This window comes from Mesoplodon bidens, assembly GCF_964165515.1.
Source record: "Mesoplodon bidens genome assembly, chromosome: Y".
In the NCBI taxonomy this organism is placed as follows: domain Eukaryota; kingdom Metazoa; phylum Chordata; class Mammalia; order Artiodactyla; family Ziphiidae; genus Mesoplodon; species Mesoplodon bidens.
In genome coordinates this window covers 28,389,783-28,407,957 of record NC_138180.1, presented here as the reverse complement: position 1 = coordinate 28,407,957, position 18,175 = coordinate 28,389,783, and positions in this window count along the sequence as shown.

Below are 18,175 nucleotides of genomic sequence, written 5' to 3'. Positions count from 1 at the left end.
ATTCCATTTTATATATGTACCCAATCTTTATCCATTCATCTGTCTGTGGGCATTTAGGTTGCTTCCATTACCTGGCTATTGTAAATAGTGCAGCAATGAACATTGTGGTGAATGTGCCTTTTTGATTTATGGTTTTCTTTGGGTATATGCCCAGAAGTGGGATTGCTGGATCAGATGGTAATTCTATTTCTAGATTTTTTAAGGAAACTCCATAGCGTTCTCCGTAGTGACTGTATCAATTTACATTCTCACCAATAGTGGAAGAGGGCTCCTTTTGTCCACTCACTCCCAGAATTTGTTGTTTGTAGATTTTCTGATGATGCCGATTCTAACAGGTGCGAGGTGATACCTCATTGTAGTTTTGATTTGCATTTCTCTAATAATTAGTGCTGTTGAGCAGCTTTTCATGTGCGTCTTGGCCATCTCTGTGTCTTCTTTAAAGAAACGTCTCTTTAGATCTGCCCATTTTTGTATTGGGTTGTTTGTTTTTTTAATATTAAGCTGCATGAGCTGTTTATATATATTGGAGATTAAACCTTTTTCCATTGATTCGTTTGCAACTATTTTCGCCCCTTCTGAGGGATGCCTTTTTCCTTTCCCGTTTTTTAACCAAAAAAGAAAGAAAGAAAAAGAAGTAGAAAACTAATATGCGTAAAATTTGCCTTTTGAAACGGTCGTTTTGAAATATGGACGTCCTTTGAATTTTTTGGTCGATAAGTGACCCCAGGATTTGTTTTCAGGGCAGGTGTCATTTACAGGTCTGCAATGATTTTGAATATCAACTGACCATTAGCGCTGGGATTAAAGCTGCTGTTGTGTGAAACGGCCACAAGGTGGCAGCAGTTCTCCCTTACCAATTCTGGTTACTAGGGCAACAGAGCCTCAATGGAAGTCGTGTTCTAGATTGGAATTTAGAATGGAATGTGCCAGGAGAAAGCCCCTCAAGTTTGTCTCCCTTCTTCTTGTTCGTGTTTTTAATTTAATTTTTATTTTTTTTACAGCAAGTTTGATTACAATGTTTGGCTTGTTGTAGGTGTGGAAGATGTGGTTCTTTTACACATATACAGATGTCTGTTTTTCCTGGGATCCTTTTCCCATGTATGTCATGACAGAATGTTGAGTAGTCTTTTGGTATTCCGTAGGTCTTTGTTGATTATATGTGTCACCTGTGTTTGTATAAGTCTGTTAAACCCGATATCGTAATGAAACCAATCCTCACACCTTTCCATGGGTGAACCATAAGTTTGTTTAATGAATCTCTGATTGCCCTTCTCGGTGGAAATATCTGCCCTGTTATCCATTTTTAGGTAACACCTATAAGTGATATGATATGATGTGTCTTTCACTTTCTGACTTACTATATGTCACGTGATTACCTCTAGAATCATCTACGGTGCTTCAAATGGCATTGTGTCCTTTTTTTCCTTGCCTTCTATTGTGACTTAGCGAGGTCCATTTTCAACAATGTGATTCCCAGCGGGTTGTGGATTAGCTGACGTGGGCAGCCTTATCCTGCCAGCCGGCCCTCCCCAGGTGTGCCTGGTTGAGGTCGATATAAACAGCGCTCCAGGCAGCAATAGCCCGTGAAGCTGTGGCTGACTCCATATTCTCTGCCCCGTCAGCAGTCTCGGGACTGTGCTGGTGGGAGGGAGTGAGGGGCCACAGCTTTGTTTGTCGCCCGGTGTGAGTGGAGTTCTGCTGGCCTTTCTGCAGGAGTTGCCAGGCTGCCTCCTGTAAAGAAGAGGATGTGTCACCCATACCTTCCGCTGGAATTTCTCTCCGGACAGAGGTGAGGAAGGAAAAAAGCAGTGGGGCCGGGACAGGTGCCGTATCTCAGGCAGGACAATGGAAAGCTTCCGGAAGAGCAGCGCCTGGGTCCAGGACCACCCTGGCTGGCCTGCAGGCACCAAGTTGGACTGCGTGCTGTCGCTGGTGGGGCTCCACGGCCTTTCTTCTAGTCTTTCAAGCCCTTGTACATATTCAGGTGTTTTACCTGGGAAGGGTGGGAACAGTTCAGCTGCAGCTGGCCTGGGGCTCAGCTCACCTTTATTCAGAGATGCCTCGGCTCGGTCCCCCAGCTTTGCAATGAGGACGCTCCTTGTGTGGGGGGTGTGTTGCTGGCTGTATGGGAGATGATTCCCCACCTCTGACCATTTTCAGAATTGTTTACCACTGCAGCAAGTGCCCTGATAGGGTTTTCCTCTGTATAACTGGTGGTTTCAAGTTTTTCTTCTTTTATGGTTCAAGTTAGCTTTTATTCCTCTTTTATGTATTTATAGATATAAGCATGAAAATAATTCATTCCTATAAATACATCTGTGTGAAGGGAAGAACTTTTTTCTGTTTTATTTTTAAATTTTATTTTTTATAATTTTGAAATTTAATCTTATTTACACTTTTATATAGCAGGTTATTTTTAGTTATGTATTTTATGCATATACATGTATACAGGTCAATCTCAATCTCCCAACTCATCCCACCACCACCACCCCATGGCTTCCCACACTTGGTGTCCATACGTTTGTTCTCTACCTCTGTGTCTCTATTTCTTCCCTGCAAACCAGTTCATCTGTACCATCTTTTAGGTTCCACATATATGCATTAATATACAATATTTGTTTTCCTCTTTCTGACTTACTTCATTCTGTATGACAGTCTCTAGATCCATCGATGTCTCTACAAATGACCCAGTTTCATTCCTTTTTACGGCCGAGTAATATTCCATTTTATATATGTACCCCATCTTTATCCATTCATCTGTGTGTGGGCATTTAGGTTGCTTCCATTACCTGGCTATTGTAAATAGTGCTGCAATGAACATTGTGGTGAATGTGCCTTTTTGATTTATGGTTTTCTCTGGGTATATGACCAGAAGTGGGATTGCTGGATCGGATGGTAATTCTATTTCTAGTTTTTTAAAGGAAACTCCATACTGTTCTCCATAGTGACTGTATCAATTTACATTCCCACCAATAGTGGAAGAGGGCTCCTTTTGTCCACACCCTCCCCAGAATTTGTTGTTTGTAGATTTTCTGATGATGCCGATCCTAACAGGTGTGAGGTGATACCTTATTGTAGTTTTGATTTGCATTTCTCTAATAATTAGTGCTGTTGAACAGCTTTTCATGTGCGTCTTGGCCATCTCTGTGTCTTCTTTGAAGAAAAGTCTATTTAGAACTTCTGCCCATTTTTGTATTGGGTTGTTTGTTTTTTTAATATTAAGCTACATGAGCTGTTTATATATATTGGAGATTAAACCTTTGTACATTGATTCGTTTGCAACGATTTTCGCCCAGTCTGAGGGATGCCTGTTTCCATTCCCGTCTTTTTAACCAAAAAAGAAAGAAAGACAAAGAAGCAGAACACTAATGTGCATAAAATATGCCTTTTGAAACGGTCGTTTTGAAATATGGACGTCCTTAGAATTTTTTGGTCGATATGTGACCCCAGGATTTGTTTTCAGGGCAGGTGTCATTTACAGGCCTGCAATGATGTTGAATATCAACTGACCATTAGCGCTGGGATTAAAGCTGCTGTTGTGTGAAACGGCCACAAGGTGGCAGCAGATCTCCCTTACCAAATCTGGTTACTAGGGCAACAGAGCCTCAATGGAAGTCGTGTTCTAGATTGGAATTTAGAATGGAATGTGCCAGGAGAAAGCCCCTCAAGTTTGTCTCCCTACTTCTTGTTCGTGTTTTTAATTTAATTTTTATTTTTTATTACAGCAAGTTTGATTACAATGTTTGGCTTGTTGTAGGTGTGGAAGATGTGGTTCTTTTACACATATACAGATGTCTGTTCTGCCTGGGATCCTTTTCCCATGTACGTTATGATAGAATGTTGAGTAGTCCTCTCTTGGTATTCCGTACGTCTTTGGTGCTTATATATGTCACCTGTGTTTGTATATGGCTGTGAACCCCGATATCATAAGGAAACCGATCCTCACACATTTCCTTTGATGAAACATAAGTTTGTTTAATGAATCTGTGATTGCCCTTCTCCGTGGAAATATCTGCCCTGGTATCTATTTTTAGGTAACACCTATAAGTGATATGATATGATATGTGTCTTTCACTTTCTGACTTACTACATGTCACGTGATTACCTCTAGACTCATCTACGGTGCTGCAAATGGCATTGTGTCCTTTTCTTCCTTGCCTTCTATTCTGACTTAGCGAGGTCCATTTTCAACAATATGATTCCCTGAGGGTTGTGGATTAGCTGAGCTGGGCAGCCTTACCCTGCCGGCCGGCCCTCCCCAGGTGTGACTGGTTGAGGTCAATATAAACAGCGCTCCAGGCAGCAATAGCCCCTGAAGATGTGCCTGACTCCAGATTCTCTGCCCCGCCAGCAGTCTCGGGGCTGTGCTGGTGGGAGGGAGTGAGGGGCCAAGGCTTTGTTGGTGGCCCGGTGTGAGTGGGGTTCTGCTGGCCTTACTGCAGGAGTTGCCAGTCTGCCTCCTGTAAAGAAGAGGATGTGTCACCCATACCTTCCGCTGGAATTTCTCTCCGGACAGAGGTGAGGAAGGAAAAAAGCAGTGGGGGCCGGGACAGGTTGGGTATCTCAGGCAGGACAATGGAAAGCTTCCGGAAGAGCGCCCGGGGCCAGGACAACCATGGCTGGCATGCAGGCACCAAGTTGGCCTGCGTGCTGTCGCTGGTGTGGCTCCGCAGCCCTTCCTCTAGGCTTTCAAGCCCTAGTACATATTCAGGTGTTTTACCTGGGAAGGGTGGGAACAGTTCAGCAGCAGCTGGCCTGGGGCTCAGCTTACGTTTACTCACAGAGGCCTCGGCACGGTACCCCAGCTTCACGATGAGGATGCTCCTTGCTTGGGGGCGTGTGGCTGCTGGCTATATGTGAGATGATTCCCCACCTCTGACCAACTACAGAATTGTTTACTGCAGGAGCAATTGCCTTGGTAGGGTTTCCTTCTGTATACCTGATAGGTTCAGGTTTTTTTTTTTTTATTTTGGTTCAAGTTGGAATTTATTCCTCTTTTATGTATTTATAGATATAAGCATGGAAATAATTCATTCCTATAAATTCATCTGTGTGAAGGGAAGAACTTTTTTCTCTTTTATTTTTAAATTTTATTTTTTATAATATTGAAATTTAATTTTATTTACTTTTATATATAGCAGGCTATTATTAGTTATGTATTTTATGCATATACATGTATACAGGTCATTTTCAATCTCCAAACTCATCCCACCACCACCAACCCATGGCTTCCCACACTTGGTGTCCATACGTTTGTTCTCTAGCTCTGTCTCTCTATTTCTTCCCTGCAAACCAGTTCATCTGTACCATCTTTTAGGTTCCACATATATGCATTAATATACAATATTTGTTTTCCTCTTTCTGACTTACTTCATTCTGTATGACAGTCTCTAGATCCATCGATGTCTCTACAAATGACCCAGTTTCATTCCTTTTTATGGCCGAGTAATATTCCATTTTATATATGTACCCAATCTTTATCCATTCATCTGTCTGTGGGCATTTAGGTTGCTTCCATTACCTGGCTATTGTAAATAGTGCAGCAATGAACATTGTGGTGAATGTGCCTTTTTGATTTATGGTTTTCTTTGGGTATATGCCCAGAAGTGGGATTGCTGGATCAGATGGTAATTCTATTTCTAGATTTTTTAAGGAAACTCCATAGCGTTCTCCGGAGTGACTGTATCAATTTACATTCTCACCAATAGTGGAAGAGGGCTCCTTTTGTCCACACACTCCCAGAATTTGTTGTTTGTAGATTTTCTGATGATGCCGATTCTAACAGGTGCGAGGTGATACCTCATTGTAGTTTTGATTTGCATTTCTCTAATAATTAGTGCTGTTGAGCAGCTTTTCATGTGCGTCTTGGCCATCTCTGTGTCTTCTTTAAAGAAACGTCTCTTTAGATCTGCCCATTTTTGTATTGGGTTGTTTGTTTTTTTAATATTAAGCTGCATGAGCTGTTTATATATATTGGAGATTAAACCTTTGTCCATTGATTCGTTTGCAACTATTTTCGCCCCTTCTGAGGGATGCCTTTTTCCTTTCCCGTTTTTTTAACCAAAAAAGAAAGAAAGAAAAAGAAGTAGAAAACTAATATGCGTAAAATTTGCCTTTTAAAACGGTCGTTTTGAAATATGGACGTCCTTTGAATTTTTTGGTCGATAAGTGACCCCAGGATTTGTTTTCAGGGCAGGTGTCATTTACAGGTCTGCAATGATTTTGAATATCAACTGACCATTAGCGCTGGGATTAAAGCTGCTGTTGTGTGAAACGGCCACAAGGTGGCAGCAGTTCTCCCTTACCAATTCTGGTTACTAGGGCAACAGAGCCTCAATGGAAGTCGTGTTCTAGATTGGAATTTAGAATGGAATGTGCCAGGAGAAAGCCCCTCAAGTTTGTCTCCCTACTTCTTGTTCGTGTTTTTAATTTAATTTTTATTTTTTTTTACAGCAAGTTTGATTACAATGTTTGGCTTGTTGTAGGTGTGGAAGATGTGGTACTTTTACACATATACAGATGTCTGTTTTTCCTAGGATCCTTTTCCCATGTACGTTATGACAGAATGTTGAGTAGTCTTTTGGTATTCCGTAGGTCTTTGGTGATTATATGTGTCACCTGTGTTTGTATAAGTCTGTTAAACCCGATATCGTAATGAAACCAATCCTCACACCTTTCCATGGGTGAACCATAAGTTTGTTTAATGAATCTCTGATTGCCCTTCTCGGTGGAAATATCTGCCCTGGTATCCATTTTTAGGTAACACCTATAAGTGATATGATATGATGTGTCTTTCACTTTCTGACTTACTATATGTCACGTGATTACCTCTAGAATCATCTACGGTGCTTCAAATGGCATTGTGTCCTTTTTTTCCTTGCCTTCTATTGTGACTTAGCGAGGTCCATTTTCAACAATGTGATTCCCAGCGGGTTGTGGATTAGCTGACGTGGGCAGCCTTATCCTGCCGGCCGGCCCTCCCCAGGTGTGCCTGGTTGAGGTCGATATAAACAGCGCTCCAGGCAGCAATAGCCCGTGAAGCTGTGGCTGACTCCATATTCTCTGCCCCGTCAGCAGTCTCGGGACTGTGCTGGTGGGAGGGAGTGAGGGGCCACAGCTTTGTTTGTCGCCCGGTGTGAGTGGAGTTCTGCTGGCCTTTCTGCAGGAGTTGCCAGGCTGCCTCCTGTAAAGAAGAGGATGTGTCACCCATACCTTCCGCTGGAATTTCTCTCCGGACAGAGGTGAGGAAGGAAAAAAGCAGTGGGGCCGGGACAGGTGCCGTATCTCAGGCAGGACAATGGAAAGCTTCCGGAAGAGCAGCGCCTGTGTCCAGGACCACCCTGGCTGGCCTGCAGGCACCAAGTTGGACTGCGTGCTGTCGCTGGTGGGGCTCCACGGCCTTTCTTCTAGTCTTTCAAGCCCTTGTACATATTCAGGTGTTTTACCTGGGAAGGGTGGGAACAGTTCAGCAGCAGCTGGCCTGGGGCTCAGCTCACCTTTATTCAGAGATGCCTCGGCTCGGTCCCCCAGCTTTGCAATGAGGACGCTCCTTGTGTGGGGGGTGTGTTGCTGGCTGTATGGGAGATGATTCCCCACCTCTGACCATTTTCAGAATTGTTTACCACTGCAGCAAGTGCCCTGATAGGGTTTTCCTCTGTATAACTGGTGGTTTCAAGTTTTTCTTCTTTTATGGTTCAAGTTAGCTTTTATTCCTCTTTTATGTATTTATAGATATAAGCATGGAAATAATTCATTCCTATAAATACATCTGTGTGCAGGGAAGAACTTTTTTCTGTTTTATTTTTAAATTTTATTTTTTATAATTTTGAAATTTAATCTTATTTACATTTTTATACAGCAGGTTATTTTTAGTTATGTATATTATGCATATACATGTATACAGGTCAATCTCAATCTCCCAACTCATCCCACCACCACCACCCCATGGCTTCCCACACTTGGTGTCCATACGTTTGTTCTCTACCTCTGTGTCTCTATTTCTTCCCTGCAAACCAGTTCATCTGTACCATCTTTTAGGTTCCACATATATGCATTAATATACAATATTTGTTTTCCTCTTTCTGACTTACTTCATTCTGTATGACAGTCTCTAGATCCATCGATGTCTCTACAAATGACCCAGTTTCATTCCTTTTTACGGCCGAGTAATATTCCATTTTATATATGTACCCCATCTATATCCATTCATCTGTCTGTGGGCATTTAGGTTGCTTCCATTACCTGGCTATTGTAAATAGTGCTGCAATGAACATTGTGGTGAATGTGCCTTTTTGATTTATGGTTTTCTCTGGGTATATGACCAGAAGTGGGATTGCTGGATCGGATGGTAATTCTATTTCTAGTTTTTTAAAGGAAACTCCATACTGTTCTCCATAGTGACTGTATCAATTTACATTCCCACCAATAGTGGAAGAGGGCTCCTTTTGTCCACACCCTCCCCAGAATTTGTTGTTTGTATATTTTCTGATGATGCCGATCCTAACAGGTGTGAGGTGATACCTTAATGTAGTTTTGATTTGCATTTCTCTAATAATTAGTGCTGTTGAGCAGCTTTTCATGTGCGTCTTGGCCATCTCTGTGTCTTCTTTGAAGAAAAGTCTATTTAGAACTTCTGCCCATTTTTGTATTGGGTTGTTTGTTTTTTTAATATTAAGCTACATGAGCTGTTTATATATATTGGAGATTAAACCTTTGTCCATTGATTCGTTTGCAACGATTTTCGCCCAGTCTGAGGGATGCCTTTTTCCATTCCCGTCTTCTTAACCAAAAAAGAAATAAAGCCAAAGAAGCAGAACACTAATGTGCATAAAATATGCCTTTTGAAATGGTCGTTTTGAAATATGGACGTCCTTAGAATTTTTTGGTCGATATGTGACCCCAGGATTTCTTTTCAGGGCAGGTGTCATTTACAGGCCTGCAATGATGTTGAATATCAACTGACCATTAGCGCTGGGATTAAAGCTGCTGTTGTGTGAAACGGCCACAAGGTGGCAGCAGTTCTCCCTTACCAAATCTGGTTACTAGGGCAACAGAGCCTCAATGGAAGTTCTGTTCTAGATTGGAATTTAGAATGGAATGTGCCAGGAGAAAGCCCCTCAAGTTTGTCTCCCTATTTCTTGTTCGTGTTTTTAATTTAATTTTTATTTTTTATTACAGCAAGTTTGATTACAATGTTTGGCTTGTTGTAGGTGTGGAAATTGTGGTTCTTTTACACATATACAGATGTCTGTTCTTCCTGGGATCCTTTTCCCATGTACGTTATGATAGAATGTTGAGTAGTCCTCTCTTGGTATTCCTTACGTCTTTGGTGCTTATATATGTCACCTGTGTTTGTATATGTCTGTGAACCCCGATATCATAAGGAAACCGATCCTCACACATTTCCTTTGATGAAACATAAGTTTGTTTAATGAATCTGTGATTGCCCTTCTCCGTGGAAATATCTGCCCTGGTATCTATTTTTAGGTAACACCTATAAGTGATATGATATGATATGTGTCTTTCACTTTCTGACTTACTACATGTCACGTGATTACCTCTAGACTCATCTACAGTGCTGCAAAAGGCATTGTGTCCTTTTTTCCTTGACTTCTCTTCTGACTTAGCGAGGTCCATTTTCAACAATATGATTCCCTGAGGGTTGTGGATTAGCTGACCTGGGCAGCCTTACCCTGCCGGCCGGCCCTCCCCAGGTGTGCCTGGTTGAGTTCAATATAAACAGCGCTCCAGGCAGCAATAGCCCCTGAAGCTGTGCCTGACTCCAGATTATCTGCCCCGCCAGCAGTCTCAGGGCTGTGCTGGTGGGAGGGAGTGAGGGGCCAAGGCTTTGTTGGTGGCCCGGTGTGAGTGGGGTTCTGCTGGCCTTACTGCAGGAGTTGCCAGGCTGCCTCCTGTAAAGAAGAGGATGTGTCACCCATACCTTCCGCTGGAATTTCTCTCCGGACAGAGGTGAGGAAGGAAAAAAGCAGTGGGGGCCGGGACAGGTTGGGTATCTCAGGCAGGACCATGGAAAGCTTCCGGAAGAGCGCCCGGGGCCAGGACAACCCTGGCTGGCCTGCAGGCACCAAGTTGGCCTGCGTGCGGTCGCTGGTGTGGCTCCGCGGCCCTTCCTCTAGGCTTTCAAGCCCTAGTACATATTCAGGTGTTTTACCTGGGAAGGGTGGGAACAGTTCAGCAGCAGCTGGCCTGGGGCTCAGCTTACGTTTACTCACAGAGGCCTCGGCACGGTACCCCAGCTTCACGATGAGGATGCTCCTTGCTTGGGGGCGTGTGGCTGCTGGCTATATGTGAGATGATTCCCCACCTCTGACCAACTACAGAATTGTTTACCGCAGGAGCAATTGCCTTGGTAGGGTTTTCTTCTGTATACATGATAGGTTCAGGTTTTTTTTTTTTATTTTGGTTCAAGTTGGAATTTATTCCTCTTTTATGTATTTATAGATATAAGCATGGAAATAATTCATTCCTATAAATTCATCTGTGTGAAGGGAAGAACTTTTTTCTGTTTTATTTTTAAATTTTATTTTTTATAATTTTGAAATTTAATTTTATTTACTTTTATATACAGCAGGCTATTATTAGTTATGTATTTTATGCATATACATGTATACAGGTCATTTTCAATCTCCAAACTCATCCCACCCCCACCAACCCATGGCTTCCCACACTTGGTGTCCATACGTTTGTTCTCTACCTCTGTGTCTCTATTTCTTCCCTGCAAACCAGTTCATCTGTACAGTTTTTTTGGTTCCACATATATGCATTAATATACAATATTTGTTTTCCTCTTTCTGACTTACTTCATTCTGTATGACAGTCTCTAGATCCATCGATGTCTCTACAAATGACCCAGTTTCATTCCTTTTTATGGCCGAGTAATATTCCATTTTATATATGTACCCAATCTTTATCCATTCATCTGTCTGTGGGCATTTAGGTTGCTTCCATTACCTGGCTATTGTAAATAGTGTAGCAATGAATATTGTGGTGAATGTGCCTTTTTGATTTATGGTTTTCTTTGGGTATATGCCCAGAAGTGGGATTGCTGGATCGGATGGTAATTCTATTTCTAGTTTTTTAAAGGAAACTCCATACTGTTCTCCATAGTGACTGTATCAATTTACATTCCCACCAATAGTGGAAGAGGGCTCCTTTTGTCCACACCCTCCCCAGAATTTGTTGTTTGTAGATTTTCTGATGATGCCGATCCTAACAGGTGTGAGGTGATACCTCATTGTAATTTTGATTTGCATTTCTCTAATAATTAGTGCTGTTGAGCAGCTTTTCATGTGCGTCTTGGCCATCTCTGTGTCTTCTTTGAAGAAAAGTCTATTTAGAACTTCTGCCCATTTTTGTATTGGGTTGTTTGTTTTTTTAATGTTAAGCTACATGTGCTGTTTATATATATTGGAGATTAAACCTTTGTACATTGATTCGTTTGCAACGATTTTCGCCCAGTCTGAGGGATGCCTTTTTCCATTCCCGTCTTTTTAACCAAAAAAGAAAGAAAGACAAAGAAGCAGAACACTAATGTGCATATAATATGCCTTTTGAAACGGTCGTTTTGAAATATGGACGTCCTTAGAATTTTTTGGTCGATATGTGACCCCAGGATTTGTTTTCAGGGCAGGTGTCATTTACAGGCCTGCAATGATGTTGAATATCAACTGACCATTAGCGCTGGGATTAAAGCTGCTGTTGTGTGAAACGGCCACAAGGTGGCAGCAGTTCTCCCTTACCAAATCTGGTTACTAGGGCAACAGAGCCTCAATGGAAGTCCTGTTCTAGATTGGAATTTAGAATGGAATGTGCCAGGAGAAAGCCCCTCAAGTTTGTCTCCCTATTTCTTGTTCGTGTTTTTAATTTAATTTTTATTTTTTATTACAGCAAGTTTGATTACAATGTTTGGCTTGTTGTAGGTGTGGAAGATGTGGTTCTTTTACACATATACAGATGTCTGTTCTTCCTGGGATCCTTTTCCCATGTACGTTATGATAGAATGTTGAGTAGTCCTCTCTTGGTATTCCGTACGTCTTTGGTGCTTATATATGTCACCTGTGTTTGTATATGGCTGTGAACCCCGATATCATAAGGAAACCGATCCTCACACATTTCCTTTGATGAAATATAAGTTTGTTTAATGAATCTGTGATTGCCCTTCTCCGTGGAAATATCTGCCCTGGTATCTATTTTTAGGTAACACCTATAAGTGATATGATATGATATGTGTCTTTCACTTTCTGACTTACTACATGTCACGTGATTACCTCTAGACTCATCTACGAAGCTGCAAATGGCATTGTGTCCTTTTCTTCCTTGCCTTCTATTCTGACTTAGCGAGGTCCATTTTCAACAATATGATTCCCTGAGGGTTGTGGATTAGCTGACCTGGGCATTCTTACCCTGCCGGCCGGCCCTCCCCAGGTGTGCCTGGTTGAGGTCAATATAAACAGCGCTCCAGGCAGCAATAGCCCCTGAAGCTGTGCCTGACTCCAGATTCTCTGCCCCGCCAGCAGTCTCGGGGCTGTGCTGGTGGGAGGGAGTGAGGGGCCAAGGCTTTGTTGGTGGCCCGGTGTGAGTGGGGTTCTGCTGGCCTTACTGCAGGAGTTGCCAGGCTGCCTCCTGTAAAGAAGAGGATGTGTCACCCATACCTTCCGCTGGAATTTCTCTCCGGACAGAGGTGAGGAAGGAAAAAAGCAGTGGGGGCCGGGATAGGTTGGGTATCTCAGGCAGGACAATGGAAAGCTTCCGGAAGAGCGCCCGGGGCCAGGACAACCCTGGCTGGCCTGCAGGCACCAAGTTGGCCTGCGTGCTGTCGCTGGTGTGGCTCCACGGCCCTTCCTCTAGGCTTTCAAGCCCTAGTACATATTCAGGTGTTTTACCTGGGAAGGGTGGGAACAGTTCAGCAGCAGCTGGCCTGGGGCTCAGCTTACGTTTACTCACAGAGGCCTCGGCACAGTACCCCAGCTTCACGATGAGGATGCTCCTTGCTTGGGGGCGTGTGGCTGCTGGCTATATGTGAGATGATTCCCCACCTCTGACCAACTACAGAATTGTTTACCGCAGGAGCAATTGCCTTGGTAGGGTTTTCTTCTGTATACCTGATAGGTTCATGTTTTTTTTTTATTTTGGTTTAAGTTGGAATTTATTCCTCTTTTATGTATTTATAGATATAAGCATGGAAATAATTCATTCCTATAAATTCATCTGTGTGAAGGGAAGAACTTTTTTCTGTTTTATTTTTAAATTTTATTTTTTATAATTTTGAAATTTAATTTTATTTACTTTTTTATACAGCAGGCTATTATTAGTTATGTATTTTATGCATATACATGTATACAGGTGATTTTCAGTCTCCAAACTCATCCCACCACCACCAACCCATGGCTTCCCACACTTGGTGGCCATACGTTTGTTCTCTACCTTTGTGTCTCTATTTCTTCCCTGCAAACCAGTTCATCTGTACAATTTTTTTGGTTCCCATATATGCATTAATATACAATATTTGTTTTCCTCTTTCTGACTTACTTCATTCTGTATGACAGTCTCTAGATTCATCGATGTCTCTACAAATGACCCAGTTTCATTCCTTTTTATGGCCGAGTAATATTCCATTTTATATATGTACCCAATCTTTATCCATTCATCTGTCTGTGGGCATTTAGGTTGCTTCCATTACCTGGCTATTGTAAATAGTGCAGCAATGAACATTGTGGTGAATGTGCCTTTTTGATTTATGGTTTTCTTTGGGTATATGCCCAGAAGTGGGATTGCTGGTTCAGATGGTAATTCTATTTCTAGATTTTTTAAGGAAACTCCATAGCGTTCTCCGTAGTGACTGTATCAATTTACATTCTCACCAATAGTGGAAGAGGGCTCCTTTTGTTCACACACTCCCAGAATTTGTTGTTTGTAGATTTTCTGATGATGCCGATTCTAACAGGTGCGGGGTGATACCTCATTGTAGTTTTGATTTGCATTTCTCTAATAATTAGTGCTGTTGAGCAGCTTTTCATGTGCGTCTTGGCCATCTCTGTGTCTTCTTTAAAGAAACGTCTCTTTAGATGTGCCCATTTTTGTATTGGGTTGTTTGTTTTTTTAATATTAAGCTGCATGAGCTGTTTATATATATTGGAGATTAAACCTTTGTCCATTGATTCGTTTGCAACTATTTTCGCCCCTTCTGAGGGATGCCTTTTTCCTTTCCCATTTTTTTAACCAAAAAAGAAAGAAAGAAAGAAAAAGAAGTAGAAAACTAATATGCGTAAAATTTGCCTTTTGAAACGGTCGTTTTGAAATATGGACGTCCTTTGAATTTTTTGGTCGATAAGTGACACCAGGATTTGTTTTCAGGGCAGGTGTCATTTACAGGTCTGCAATGATTTTGAATATCAACTGACCATTAGCGCTGGGATTAAAGCTGCTGTTGTGTGAAACGGCCACAAGGTGGCAGCAGTTCTCCCTTACCAATTCTGGTTACTAGGGCAACAGAGCCTCAAAGGAAGTCCTGTTCTAGATTGGAATTTAGAATGGAATGTGCCAGGACAAAGCCCCTCAAGTTTGTCTCCCTACTTCTTGTTCGTGTTTTTAATTTAATTTTTATTTTTTTTTACAGCAAGTTTGATTACAATGTTTGGCTTGTTGTAGGTGTGGAAGATGTGGTTCTTTTACACATATACAGATGTCTGTTTTTCCTGGGATCCTTTTCCCATGTACGTCATGACAGAATGTTGAGTAGTCTTTTGGTATTCCGTAGGTCTTTGGTGATTATATGTGTCACCTGTGTTTGTATAAGTCTGTTAAACCCGATATCGTAATGAAACCAATCCTCACACCTTTCCATGGGTGAACCATAAGTTTGTTTAATGAATCTCTGATTGCCCTTCTCGGTGGAAATATCTGCCCTGGTATCCATTTTTAGGTAACACCTATAAGTGATATGATATGATGTGTCTTTCACTTTCTGACTTACTAAATGTCACATGATTACATCTAGAATCATCTACGGTGCTTCAAATGGCATTGTGTCCTTTTTTTCCTTGCCTTCTATTGTGACTTAGCGAGGTCCATTTTCAACAATGTGATTCCCTGCGGGTTGTGGATTAGCTGACGTGGGCAGCCTTATCCTGCCGGCCGGCCCTCCCCAGGTGTGCCTGGTTGAGGTCGATATAAACAGCGCTCCAGGCAGCAATAGCCCGTGAAGCTGTGGCTGACTCCATATTCTCTGCCCCGTCAGCAGTCTCGGGACTGTGCTGGTGGGAGGGAGTGAGGGGCCACAGCTTTGTTTGTCGCCCGGTGTGAGTGGAGTTCTGCTGACCTTTCTGCAGGAGTTGCCAGGCTGCCTCCTGTAAAGAAGAGGATGTGTCACCCATACCTTCCGCTGGAATTTCTCTCCGGACAGAGGTGAGGAAGGAAAAAAGCAGTGGGGCCGGGACAGGTGCCGTATCTCAGGCAGGACAATGGAAAGCTTCCGGAAGAGCAGCGCCTGGGTCCAGGACCACCCTGGCTGGCCTGCAGGCACCAAGTTGGACTGCGTGCTGTCGCTGGTGGGGCTCCACGGCCTTTCTTCTAGTCTTTCAAGCCCTTGTACATATTCAGGTGTTTTACCTGGGAAGGGTGGGAACAGTTCAGCAGCAGCTGGCCTGGGGCTCAGCTCACCTTTATTCAGAGATGCCTCGGCTCGGTCCCCCAGCTTTGCAATGAGGACGATCCTTGTGTGGGGGGTGTGTTGCTGGCTGTATGGGAGATGATTCTCCACCTCTGACCATTTTCAGAATTGTTTACCACTGCAGCAAGTGCCCTGATAGGGTTTTCTTCTGTATAACTGGTGGTTTCAAGTTTTTCTTCTTGTATGGTTCAAGTTAGCTTTTATTCCTCTTTTATGTATTTATAGATATAAGCATGGAAATAATTCATTCCTATAAATACATCTGTGTGAAGGGAAGAACTTTTTTCTGTTTTATTTTTAAATTTTATTTTTTATAATTTTGAAATTTAATCTTATTTACATTTTTATACAGCAGGTTATTTTTAGTTATGTATTTTATGCATATACATGTATACAGGTCAATCTCAATCTCCCAACTCATCCCACCACCACCACCCCATGGCTTCCCACACTTGGTGTCCATACGTTTGTTCTCTACCTCTGTGTCTCTATTTCTTCCCTGCAAACCAGTTCATCTGTACCATCTTTTAGGTTCCACATATATGCATTAATATACAATATTTGTTTTCCTCTTTCTGACTTACTTCATTCTGTATGACAGTCTCTAGATCCATCGATGTCTCTACAAATGACCCAGTTTCATTCCTTTTTACGGCCGAGTAATATTCCATTTTATATATGTACCCCATCTTTATCCATTCATCTGTCTGTGGGCATTTAGGTTGCTTCCATTACCTGGCTATTGTAAATAGTGCTGCAATGAACATTGTGGTGAATGTGCCTTTTTGATTTATGGTTTTCTCTGGGTATATGACCAGAAGAGGGATTGCTGGATCGGATGGTAATTCTATTTCTAGTATTTTAAAGAAACTCCATACTGTTCTCCATAGTGACTGTATCAATTTACATTCCCACCAATAGTGGAAGAGGGCTCCTTTTGTCCACACCCTCCCCAGAATTTGTTGTTTGTAGATTTTCTGATGATGCCGATCCTAACAGGTGTGAGGTGATACCTCATTGTAGTTTTGATTTGCATTTCTCTAATAATTAGTGCTGTTGAGCAGCTTTTCATGTGCGTCTTGGCAATCTCTGTGTCTTCTTTGAAGAAAAGTCTATTTAGAACTTCTGCCCATTTTTGTATTGGGTTGTTTGTTTTTTTAATATTAAGCTACATGAGCTGTTTATATATATTGGAGATTAAACCTCTGTATATTGATTCGTTTGCAACGATTTTCGCCCAGTCTGAGGGATGCCTTTTTCCATTCCCGTCTTTTTAACCAAAAAAGAAAGAAAGACAAAGAAGCAGAACACTAATGTGCATAAAATATGCCTTTTGAAACGGTCGTTTTGAAATATGGACGTCCTTAGAATTTTTTGGTCGATATGTGACCCCAGGATTTGTTTTCAGGGCAGGTGTCATTTACAGGCCTGCAATGATGTTGAATATCAACTGACCATTAGCGCTGGGATTAAAGCTGCTGTTGTGTGAAACGGCCACAAGGTGGCAGCAGTTCTCCCTTACCAAATCTGGTTACTAGGGCAACAGAGCCTCAATGGAAGTCCTGTTCTAGATTGGAATTTAGAATGGAATGTGCCAGGAGAAAGCCCCTCAAGTTTGTCTCCCTATTTCTTGTTCGTGTTTTTAATTTAATTTTTATTTTTTATTACAGCAAGTTTGATTACAATGTTTGGCTTGTTGTAGGTGTGGAAGATGTGGTTCTTTTACACATATACAGATGTCTGTTCTTCCTGGGATCCTTTTCGCATGTACCTTATGATAGAATGTTGAGTAGTCCTCTCTTGGTATTCCGTACGTCTTTGGTGCTTATATATGTCACCTGTGTTTGTATATGGCTGTGAACCCCGATATCATAAGGAAACCGATCCTCACACATTTCCTTTGATGAAACATAAGTTTGTTTAATGAATCTGTGATTGCCCTTCTCCGTGGAAATATCTGCCCTGGTATCTATTTTTAGGTAACACCTATAAGTGATATGATATGATATGTGTCTTTCACTTTCTGACTTACTACATGTCACGTGATTACCTCTAGACTCATCTACGGTGCTGCAAATGGCATTGTGTCCTTTTTTTCCTTGCCTTCTATTCTGACTTAGCGAGGTCCATTTTCAACAATATGATTCCCTGAGGGTTGTGGATTAGCTGAGCTGGGCAGCCTTACCCTGCCGGCCGGCCCTCCCCAGGTGTGCCTGGTTGAGGTCAATATAAACAGCGCTCCAGGCAGCAATAGCCCCTGAAGATGTGCCTGACTCCAGATTCTCTGCCCCGCCAGCAGTCTCGGGGCTGTGCTGGTGGGAGGGAGTGAGGGGCCAAGGCTTTGTTGGTGGCCCGGTGTGAGTGGGGTTCTGCTGGCCTTACTGCAGGAGTTGCCAGGCTGCCTCCTGTAAAGAAGAGGATGTGTCACCCATACCTTCCGCTGGAATTTCTCTCCGGACAGAGGTGAGGAAGGAAAAAAGCAGTGGG